This window comes from Meriones unguiculatus, chromosome 9 (assembly GCF_030254825.1).
Source record: "Meriones unguiculatus strain TT.TT164.6M chromosome 9, Bangor_MerUng_6.1, whole genome shotgun sequence".
Lineage (NCBI taxonomy): Eukaryota > Metazoa > Chordata > Mammalia > Rodentia > Muridae > Meriones > Meriones unguiculatus.
This window is the reverse complement of record NC_083357.1, coordinates 100,218,932-100,231,412: the sequence shown is the minus strand read 5'-3', so window position 1 is coordinate 100,231,412 and position 12,481 is coordinate 100,218,932.

Below are 12,481 nucleotides of genomic sequence, written 5' to 3'. Positions count from 1 at the left end.
GCCAAACTTTGGGCAGAACTGATTCTTGTTTATTTATCCATTTGTGGATTTTGTTTTCTTGCTTGGTAATTTTGTTTAGATAGTCTCATGTGACCCAAACCAACCTCAAATTCTCTATCTTCCTGTCTCCATGTCACAAATGCTGAGAATAGCTGCCATGCTGTTCTGCCATACCTGACTCTGAATTGGTTTATATATCTGTGCATCCTTTTCCATTTTCATAGTCAGGGTCACTCCAATACATAGAATGCAAGTATCTAGAACTTGTTCCCCAAACTTTGAAAGTGCATTCCCATCTAATATCCCTATAACGTCCTCCAGATCCACCCTTTAATGTTTGCTGCACTGCAAACATGATAACTAGCGAACATGATAACTGCGACACTTTTTAGGGTTCTTTCTCAGACTTTTAATTCTTTTAAGACTTTTTAGTCTTTTACAACTCTGTTGCTGAATATGAAAACGTATTAATTATAACATATGCACATATTTTATTCTATAGTATGATATATCTACTTTTCATTTCATGTCCCTCTTTCATCCTAAAATACAATGTATTGTCCTTGTGGTAAATTACTTAGTTGGATGAAAATAGCGGTGTTAACTACTCAGAAATTGGCTATTTCAAATTTTGTGAATGCATTTACTAGGTTTCTGGGCTTCCTCAAGACTGGTTATTGCCTTCCTTCTAAGCCAAACTTGATTTTGAAAAATCTACAACTCTGGGGTGTCCTCATGGCAGCAATCTTAAATTTGGGTTATTTAAAAATATCTGTAAAAAATCTTTAGTAAAAATAAATACAATTGTTGAAAAATATCAAATATATGTTTCTCTCCTCGTTTGGAACTGTCTTTTGAGATGCCATTGACATCTGAGGACTGAGCTGCCCTGTGTTGGGCTGGTTTCGGGAGCTTTTACTCTGCGGCCACTAAATGTTAAAGAATACTTTCTATAAAGTCTTACTTGTGTCAACTCCAGAGGAATGTAGCTTGCCTGGGGCCCTGACCTCCCCAGCATCATAAAAATGAGTGTCTTAGCAGCGTGTACAATCTTAACCTACATAGCACTACAAGGGCCCCTTGATTTGACAACCAGCATCTGAGGTTCAGGGTATCATGAGATTAAGGAAAAAACTGGCTTTCTGTTTTAAGAACACATGTATATTATCTTGGAGAGTCTCAATTAAATTTTTTCTTCATCCGGAATACTTTCACTCTAGAAGAGTAAATATAGTAATTTAACTTTTATTGAGTGAAATCAGCTTTTTGCATAGAGCCTTTCCCAACTGTTCACTTTTCTTGAGGACTTGGATAATAAAATAGACAAAGCCTTAACAACTTTGTGAGCCACTTTGATATTGAGAGTATGATATGATGAAAATATTTATGGAGCCTCAGGGTGACTTGTGAATTCCGTGAATACTTCCCAGCCTCTATTATTAGGCAAACTTCCTCTTTTGAAATTTTGGCATTGTGTTTCTTTTTTATCCTTCTACCTATTTTGTTTTGACCTTCTTTTCTAGTCTATCCATCACACTGATTTTTTTCCAGAATGGAGTCTCTGACAGTCTTTCCATGTTATCTAGAAAACAAATTGTCTCTTCTACGCACTTCCCTACCACTTGTGTCCTCTTCATAGATCTTTCTAGTCACTCTAAAGACGCCCTCACCTTTGGCCTCCTTAATGGGTGGAAATTTATGCCTGGTACTTGAATCCTGTCCAACTGCCCCACGATGATGAGGTCATCAACCCTAGAGAAGAATTTGCTGAACACCTTTTCTAAACTAGTATTATTTCTAGCTGAATTCTAAATAGTTGTCTTTTTTACCCATTGAAAAACGTAGTTCTCATTTCTCATCAAGAAACTTTTTTCTTTTTAGAAATCATTACAGAAATACCAACCTTTTTCTAATTTAGTATTTTCTTTTTCCTTATTGGTTCTTTTAAAATTTTTTGTAATGTATATCCCATTTTAAAATTGGATTACTTGATTTGTTGCTTTTTAACTTCTTATGTTCTTTATATATTCTGGATATTAGCCCTCAGTCAGATACAGGGTTGGTGAAGATCCTTTCCCAGTCTGTAGGCTGTTTTTTGTTCTGATGACAGTGTCCTTTTCTTTACAGAAGCTCTTCAGTTTCATGAGCCCCTCCCATTTATTGATTGATCTTAGAGCCTGTGCTGTTGGTGTTCTGGAGTACAGAGCTAAACAGAGCATTCTAATAGAGGAATATTAAATGGCAAAGAAACTCTTAAAGAAATGCTCAAATTCCTTAGTCATCTGGGAAATGCAAATCAAACAACCCTGAGATTCCTCCTTACACCCATCAAAGTGGCTAAGATCAAAAACTCAAGTGACAATACATACTGGAAAGAATGTGGAAAAAGGGAACTCTTCTTCATTGCTGGTGGGAATGTAAACTTGTACAACCACTTTGGAAATAAATCTGGTGTTTTCTCAGACAATTAGGAATAGTTCTATCTCAAAATCCAGCTATACCACTCCTAGGCATATATCCAAAATATGCTCAAGTACACAACAAGGACATTTGCTCAACCATATTCATAGTAGCTTTATTTATAATATCCAGAATCTGGAAACAACCCAGATGTCCCACAATTGAGGAATGGATACAGACATTGTGGTACATCTACACAATGGAATATTACTCAGCAATTAAAAATAAGGAAATCATGAAAAATTTGCAGGCAAATGGTGGGATCTAGAAAAGATCATCCTGAGTGAGTAACCCAGAAGCAGAAAGACACACATGCTATATATATTCCCTTATAAATGGATATTAGACATATAATATAGGATAAAATACTAAAATCTGTATAACTTAACAAGCTAAACTAGAAGGAGAACCCTGGGTAAGATGATTAATCCTCATTTAGAAAGGCATATGGGATAGACATCGAAAAAGGGAGAAAAAAAGGGAACGGGAAAGGAGCCTACCACAGAGGACCTCTGAAAGACTCTACCCAGTAGGGTATCAAAGCAGATGCTAAGACTCATAGCCAAACTTTGGGCAGAGTGTAGGGAATCTTAATAAGAGAGAAAGACTCAGTTTTAGATGCTGAGGGAGCTAAATGTGAAAGGAAAGCAATAAGATTGTTCAAAAAATATATAAAGGCAAACAGGATAGACATCAGAAGAGAAAACAGGGAACAAGACAGGAGCCTACCACAAAGGACCTCTGAAAGACTCTACCCAGCAAGGTATCAAACCAGATGCTGAGACTTATAGCCAAACTTTGCGCAGAGCGCAGGGAATCTTATGAAAGAAGGGGAAGATAGAAAGACCTGGAGGGGACAGGAGCTCCAAAAGAAGACTAACAAAACTAAAAAATCTAGGCCCAGGGTCTTTTCTGAGACTGTTACTACAACCAAGGACCAGGCAGAGATAACCTAGAACCCCTGCACAGATGTAGCAGCTCAGTGTCCAAGTGGGTTCCCTATTAATGGAAATAGGGACTGTCTCTGTGTGAACTCAGTGGCTGGCTCTTTGATCACCTCCTCCTGAGTGGGGAGCAGCCTAATCAGGCCACAGAGGAAGACACGCAACCAGTCCTGATAAAACCTGATAGGCTAGGGTCAGAGGGATGGGGAGGAGAACCTCCCTTTTCAGTGGACTTGGGGAGGGACATGAGAGGAGATGAGGGAGGGAGGGTGGGATTGGGAGGGGTGAGGGAGGGGCTACAGCTGGATTACACAGTGAATAAGTTGTAATAAATAAAAAATAATTATTTTTTAAAAAGCACTAACTGTTCTTTAAAAAGACTTGAGTTCAATTTCCAGCACCCAATGGAGATTCACAAAACCCAGTTCCAGGAGATCTAATAATTGCTTTTGGCTTATGCAGGCACCAGGCATACAAGTGATACACATATATACATGCAAGCAAAGTACCCATACCAAGAGAAAAGAAGAAAACAGAACAAAACAGAAGACAGCAGAGGAGGGGAGGGAAGGAAGAGGAGAAACAGGGAGAGGAGAAGAGGGGAGGGAGGGAAGGAGAGGAGAAAAGAAGAAAGGAGATTAAAGAATAGTACAATGGATTCATTATTATAATGAAAAGAAATGAAATAGCAGGCCATGAGAATACATGAGGATGCTTAAATGTATGTTTATAATGGGAAAAGGCCATTATCTTAAGAAACCTGACTACTATATAACATTCAGAAAATGCCAAAACTGTAGAGACAGGTTGCCAGAGTAAAGAGGAAAAGAATAGGCAATGCAGAGACTATTTAGTGTAGCAAAGTAACTCTATTTGACAGTACAATGATGGATGTTATAAGCCCGGCTCTTCACATGGAATATCAATACCAAAGAGATGAGTATCAGGACAAAGGAAGTTGACTTTACTAAGGATGCTCACTATCAACCTGGAAAGAGGTGAACTAGCATCCCCAAGTCTTTGAGGGAAATAAGAGGATGTCCACAGAGGGACTGTGGAGAGAAATCAGTAATTCCAATGAATGTGAGTCAGGCAGTCTGGTGTTTTGACAATGAGCAGAAACGATGATCTTCTCATGTTGGCCTAGTCATGTCTTAAGGGGAAAATGCTCCAGGAATGCAGAGCAAAGGACGCATCATCTACATAGAAAAGGAACAGTAATAAAGCAAGATGCTGTCCCCAATGGCAGCAGCCTTGGACAAATGCATCCAAACCGCTGAATATGCCCCAAAGTGAACCATGACTCCAACCACTCTCTATACCTATGTTGGCTTCGCTTTTTCTGGTACACATGAGCTTTCTTCACGTGGCAGGAAAGCAGGCTTCTGAGTTTTACAATGTATGGCTTCCATCTTGGTACATCAGAGCCTTGGTACTTGTCTTGGTACATCATAATGCTGTAAACAGAGTGGTATAAACCTACAAAATATACTTACTTATGTGGTCTGAGAAGTTCAAGTCCAAGACATTGGTGGATTCATTGTCTGGTGTGGGCTGCTTTCTAATCTGTAAACTTCAGCATTTTCTTTCTATTATCACACAGGGCAGGAGACAACCCTTCTTTCCTCAGCTACCACCAAGGCATCAATCCCATTCTAGTGAGCTCCACCTCATGACCTAATCCCCTCACACAGGCTTTATGATGAAGTGTGACCACGCCAGAGATTATGCTTCAATATATGAATTTGGTAAGGAACACAAATACATCCCATGGTAGTTTTTCCTGTCCAGAAGGGCCTAAGCTCTGTTTGTTAAAATGCATGTTAAATCCCCTGAAAGGGAACCCCCTGGTTTAGCTTGGACCCCTGATCAACACAGATAAAGTGCTGTATCATGGAGAGTGGGTCTAGTTGCTCAGAGGCTTATCCTTGGGTCCGACACTGAGGTCAGGGAGGAGGTGATAGACATCAGCTCTATGGCAGCTATGTGAATTGCAGCAGTTCCAAGAGGGCTGAAGACAGACCAGAGATAATACCAGAGATACCCAACAGAGGAATGCCCCCTGGAGTGTGGCTTACATCTTCCCACTCAAAGGCAAGGCTTCTGGCACAGTAGACTGACTGCTGTATTACCAGGAAAAACGAAACCCTTTCTTCCTTTTGCACACAGCATCCGTCATTGACTGCTTCTCATTCTTACCCGTTTTAGAAAGAATTTCCTCCCTGGTTTATGTGATATCACTCAGTTCTGATAATTTCTTATCTGGTGATTCCTGCCTCTTATAAATTTGTTGTATTTCTCTTTTGCAAGTATTCTGTGTAATATTAAAAAACAAACAAACCAACCTAGTTTATTGCAATAGCTTCTTATGACCTGCTCTTCTATCCTCTGTGTCTTAATGAATTGGCATGGAAAGCAAGGTGAATACTGTGAAATGCCAAGAGCCAAAATCACTGTGTACTGTAAGAAGAGGTTCATGTAGCTTTCCCATTATCTCAGAGCCCTGACACTAGCACATCATGTGGCCTGAATTCCAGTCCCATTCTCTCTCCTTCTTTGACACCTCCCCTCTCTGCCAGAATCTTCAAGTCTCTTCTCTGGGAAAAGAAACTTTCTGCTTTTGTCTGTTTTTTATTTTGTGTTGCACTTTTCTTCTAACTCACTGTGTTTTCCTTTGAAATTTGGTTCAGCATGAATAGATTATTCAACACATGGTCTCGGGATGGGTAAAGACTATATTTAGGGCTGAAAATTAAGTTATATTTTTGCTTCTTGAAGTTCACTATAATCGACCCCAGATGCATTTAGAGAGATGCATACAATTAAAACCAGGGAGAGATGATAAATTAATAGTTTGTATGGCTGGCAGAACACTTGCCTAGCAAGTACAAAACCCTGCTTGCAATCCCTAGAATAGGGAAAAAATAGTGATACCACAGAGCAGATGAATATTAAAAAAGAAAAAAAAACTGTTGATATCTACCATATAGAAACAGCTCTTACAAATTATTAATACAAGGATTATGACTACAGGTGAAAGCAATTTTTAACGAGCAGGGGTACATGCATGCATGCATTCATTCATTCATTCATTCATTCATTTTTAAATAGGATCTGAAGAGATGGCTCAATAGTTACGAGTACTTGTTACCCTGATAGAAGTCAGCTGGTGAGTTCTCAGCACCGACATCTTGGCTCACAGCCATCCATCACTCCAGTTCCCGGGAATTTGAACCTCCCCCTTCTGACATCTGAGGGCACTAGATACAAATGTAGTACAGCCTGCACACACATGAAAACAGAACTAATGAACCTTGAGAAGTTCTTTAATCGTACAAACTTTCCAACATTAAATTATATCTGATGCCTAAAAATATAGGGTAGTCAAACTGATGACACAGGCCTTTTAACTCCAGCCACTCAGGAGGCTGAGGTGGGAGGATCACAAGTCCAAGACCTGCCAAAGCTACAGAGTGAATTCAAGGCCAACCCCAGCAAGTTCCTGAGAGTACTTTTCAAAACGGGCATTCTTAAAAATTAAGTTTTCTCCAATAGAGTGACAGTCCAGGGCAAAATGGACTCCACAGATTTTGTGTGTGTTTTATTTGGATAATTTGGTGTGTGTGTGTGTGCGCACGTGTGTGTGTTGACCTTGATTTTTTCTTTTTTTTTTAATAGCAAACCTACTTTATGGTTATTAAATGTTCTCCTCCCTCCTTTCTGAACCCCCTAACACCAGGTAGGAGGGAAAAAAGGTTCGTGGACACAGGGGCTGGAGTTCTCTCTGCTACTTCCTGCTGTGAAGGGTTCTAGGATTCTTTGGGGGACAATACCAATATCAGTCATCCAGAAGTCCAGGTAAGCAGCAAAGCAGCAAACAGCAAAAGCAGCAGCAGAACAAACCGGCATCCAGCAATCCTCCAAGCAGCCGCACCTTCTTGCTCTGGGCTGTCCTATTTATTCCCCTCAGAGTCTACAGAATTCAACTGATTTCACCTGGCAAACACTCCGCAAGAGACACGTAACAGGTGTAGACCAACTAAACCCCCAACTTGGGATTTTAATAAAAAAACATGTTTACGTATCGTAAACCAAAAGAGTCCCCAACATTTGTGTGTGTGTGTGTGTGTGTGTGTGTGTGTGTGTGTGTGTGGCGTTATTTTTCAGAGGTTGTGGTTTTGTTTTCTCGGTTTGGTTTTCTTGGTTGTATTGAGTTTTTGTTTTTTAAGAAAAAAATTAAAGTTGGATGGAAAGGGAGCAGAAGAAAACCTACACAAAGATGGGGAAAGAAAGAATATGATTAAAATACATTTAAATTTAAAAATGTTTTAGATAATAAATAAACAAAAATAAAAGTACATGAACAAAGAGCTGTGGGTGAAGTTCTTCTGTTGAGAGGATTTTGCCCATTAAATCAGGAACTTTGTGAGAACTGGAATCCAAAGACAAAAATCCTTTAAGTGCAACTTACAAGTCGTGGCCAGTGACCAGCATGCTTATGGCTTAGCTGTTTTTAGGACAAAAACAATTAGCTATTCCTAATTAGGATTATTTCTTTCTAATTATGTTTATGAAAACCAGGTTTACCAGATTTGCTGTTAAGATATGCTTAAAATTTTGCATATGTGAAAAATGAAATTAGTTTATCTTTCAGTGGTTTGAGGTGGTCATTCAACATGAAAGCCCATAAAAAACAATCTTGTTGTTAGATGAATGCGGCAAGAATTAAGGAGACCATCATCATCATCATCACTTTACAGACAGTCCTTAGAATAAACACCCAGCTCACACTTGTTTTGCTTTCTGTGCTCAGAGCTGTAATCAGATATTAACTGTAATGCACTCTCTAGCCTGTTATTCAGGAAATCCCACCTGATTACATTAGGGACTTTTAAGAATGATGAGACTTGATAAACTAGGGTCAGATGGAAGGGGAAGAGGACCTCCCTATCAGTGGACTTGGAGAGGGGTATGGGAGGAGATGAGGGAGGGAGAGTGAGATTGGGAGGGAATGAGAGAGGGGGATACAGCTGGGATACAAAGTGAATAAACTGTAATTAATATAAAAAATAAAAATTTAATTAAAAAAATGCACTTAAATTGTGTTCTTCATCCCATATTCTCACAGAATTTTTAAATTCTTTTTCCTCAAGTCAAGGCTTACTTTAAAGAACCATTTCTCACCCTTGCAAGTATGGAATAAACCATTTGTATAAATTCAAAGCTATCTAATGTGACTTTTCTTCTTTCTTCCTCTTTCCTTTCTTCGTTTTTTCTTTCCTTCTTCTTTCCTTCTTTCTTTTTCTTTTTCTTTCTTTTTCTTTTTTTATGGAAATAACAATGGCCATGGGCTAATGGTGCAGAGGGTGAGGGCAGTAACTCTTTTAAACACATCCCTAAGAATGTCAGCATTTCCTCATCATCCACCCAGCTATCTCTGGGGAAATACAAGCTCTGCCACACACTTACTTGAATTCCTGTCATTGTGCTCTGGGTATCAATCTCTGCAGACTCAGGCTTATGGTCTATAGCTGGGGTTATCGTCCACGGTGACACGCACTGCAACTGCCACTGCCACAGAGCTGAAGTCAGTGATCTTTTTTTTTCCCTTCGAACAGGAGAGACAAGTGATGCATGAGCTCAGCAATAAATCAGCATGAATCAAAACAACTGAGTGGTGGGACAGATCTTAGCTGGAAAACCAGAAATTTCCAAAGGAAACGATATTAAATATAAACTCTTTCCTATGTGTTGATAGCTGCGTTTGTTTCAGATTTCTAAGCCATTGAAAGTGATGACATGTCTTGCTTTAGAACATGCCGAAAGCATCATTTTCTTCCCCTCGTGTCTACGTCCCCTCCCCACACACACACTGAAGAAAGAGCTGAGGACATGCTCAGCAGCTTTCGTCTGGCTTCTCTGGAGGGTTCTGGTCTTTTCTTTAGGTAGCAAGCGCTCCACAGGAAATTAAGTGCACTTTCTCAGTGAGAGTTTTACGTTTGGATTCTGTTGAGATCTGTACACATGAAAGTTAGATATCGGCCTTCGCACACAAGTGATTCGGTCATGTGTCAGGAGCTGCGCACCTTAACTTTCACAAGAAATAATGAGTTGTGCCAGTTAGTAAGAAAGCTTGATTTCCACAGTCTCATGATGCCATACCTGTGTCATAGCTGAGCCTGACCCTGATGCGTTCTCCTTGCCGGTAGCATGCTTTGGAGTGTTTTCTTAAAAGTTTAGCAAATACAGGAAAACAAGAAGTGGCGGAAGCAGGCCTTTGGTGAGTTTCTGTTTTATTAATATTTTTAGAAGGTACTCTCTGCTTCATATTTGCCACAGCGCCAGGTGACAGAGGCTTCAGGGTCCATCTATGTTCTTATTTCTGCCTCCTGAGCTAACTTGGCGTTTCCCCCGTTTGGCTCTTAAGGGGAGTCTGGGTTGTGTAGCACTCCCTAACAAGGTCAGCCAGGCCTTTCTCTCCAGAGTCTGTTGTGAGGGTTTGCTCTGTGATCTCATACCTCTTATATGTCTGAGGCAAGTTGCTCATTTTTTCAGTTTATCAAGTTGTCCTCTGATAGTAACAATCAGATTGTTAACGATAAACAAAGGTTTACCAAAGGTGAGAGCTTAAACCAAAACCTACTTTACTGTCTTGAAAGTCAGTACACTTATTAGTTTTAGCACAAAAGAACGCACATGATTACCTTAACATTATAGTCATGTGCGCGCGCGCGCGCGCGCGTGTGTGTGTGTGTGTGTGCGTGTGTGTGTGTGTGTGTGTGTGTGTTTCATTTTTAGCAGCATCAATTTTAGATATAAAATTTGCTATGCAAAAAAATTAAATGGTCATGGGTAGTCAACAAATCCATAATCCCTAGGAAGACAATGTCACTACAGGGCAGGAGAGCCATAGTCCCCAGTTCTAATCAAATACATTTCACGTTAAAAGGCATTGTGTTCAAAGTTTTACCCACACATCCCTTAAGCTCCATCCCTTACAAGCCTTAATGAACATTCGCAAGTTTCTCTAACACAATGTGATTACCTACAATTTTTTTTTCCGGTTTTTACCCCAGGTTGCTACAACTAAAGTACTTTGTTACCAGGTTGTATAACCCAGTCTCAGAACTTGAATGGGTGAAACTCATCCTAGTTTCCGGGACTGGTTCTCAGTGAGTGTCGGTACCCTAACTTCCAGGCAAAGGGGCTTACGTACCATCACTGAAACGTGTCCTGACTCTTGTTCCTGCTGTTTCTGCTGCCTAAAACAGTGCCTTCTCAGACCCTCTTCCCCCTCAACTAGTGCTAGCAATGTCATCTACTAATCTACTCACTGTTTGAGTGGTTGTCACTGAACTAAACAGTTCTTAGTTACATACTTACCACATCTGTTCTTCATCAAAATTTACAGGTACCTAATTTATCTCAGCTTGTGGGTACCGATTTCCTTTAACATGTAACTTATACACTATGCTTTGTAAATGGTAAACATTTGTCAATCTGACTCATGAGAGGAAAAGGTTAAGCTTGTGCCGGGAACTGGGAATCACTAAAATTCATTCAACTGTATAATCACAGCATTAACAGCAGCCACTTATACCCAGAGAGGCACATTAGACACACGAGGGAAGCACAAGCCGTTAATAGTGGGATCCTTACCTTACACTGGCTCAAAACTCAAGGCCAGTTATCCACTAACATCCTTTAAAAGATCCTCCCCTTTGGAAGGGCATTGCTCTAGTCTAGGCTGATTGGCTGCCACTCTGTCCTGTAGTCCCGCCTTTAAAATAGTTTCCCATATTTACATTGTAGAAATCAAGTTTGAAATTTCGAAGCTCTCACTTTATAATCTGCCATCCAGTCTGTTAAATTAAGTGTAAAATAAGACACATTGCCCCATAATCTTGACTGTTTGGATTCTGTTAAATGACTGTTTACCTTGAATCTGACTACCTACAAGGTTAGAATTGCGGTTTCTTGGGTCTTCAGGTGTTTCTTTTTGTTGTCCTTGATTTTATTTCAGTAAAAAAGAAATACGCAAAAGTACAGAAATTTAGCAAAGTCCCAATAATTGTCTCTGTAGATTGGAATATTCTAAAACCTATATATCTGTTCACATTTTTAAAAATAACAAAGAACGTGTCATCTGAACTCAAAATAGAGGGTATGTTTCTGATCCTAGAATCTGGAAGCAAATTGTAAAGCTGAAAATGTTCATGAAGAAAAACTAAGATAATGAAGGGGAAATTGAAGCTTCCATGAGGAAAAGCCAACAATAATTTATTAAGGAGCAGTAAAGCTAGGAGGAGGAGGTGGTAAAATGTAAAGAAGCTTTGAGTTTTTAACGGTGGCCTGTACATCTGACTACTTTAGAACACTAAAACTAAGAAATACCTTTCTAAGTTTGGATTAAAAAACAAAATTTAGCCAGGTGTGGTGGCACACACCTGTAATCCCAAGCATTCAAGGAGGCAGAGGCAAGGAAAGCTGTGCATTCAAGGCCAGCCCAGTCTACAAAACAAGACATGCAAGGCTACACAAAGAAACCCTGTCTTGAAAAACAAAACAAAACAAAGCTTAAGAGCTGCTTGTGAAATGCTCACACCGATAGGCAGGTTGCCACAATGAATGAGCCTACATGAACACTTGTGTAAGCTCAAAAAAGCTTTAACCAAAGAGCACACATGCCCCGAGGTTACTATAGGGTTCAGGAGTGCCCGTGAGAAATCTCTGCCGTGATGGAGGTCACCTTTAACATTAACTTTCAGACTTTTTAATGTCATAAGTTTTAAAACCTACATGGACATCGACTATGATGAGCTATGTCAAAACTTACAGGTTCAAATCCGTATACATACCAGACGTAATTTGGACAAGTTGCTCCATCAGACAGGGGTTTCTTATCTTTTTTTCAGACAAGTTAATGAAGAATAGATTTTGTGGAAGAGGATCATGGCACTTGACTAGAATATAAGAACCACAAGAGGAAGCAAAAGCTTAAGGCAGGACATAACCTCTACTTTAGAGTCATATCACTTTAAATAGCAAACTGACCTTTACTACCAAAGGACGAAAAT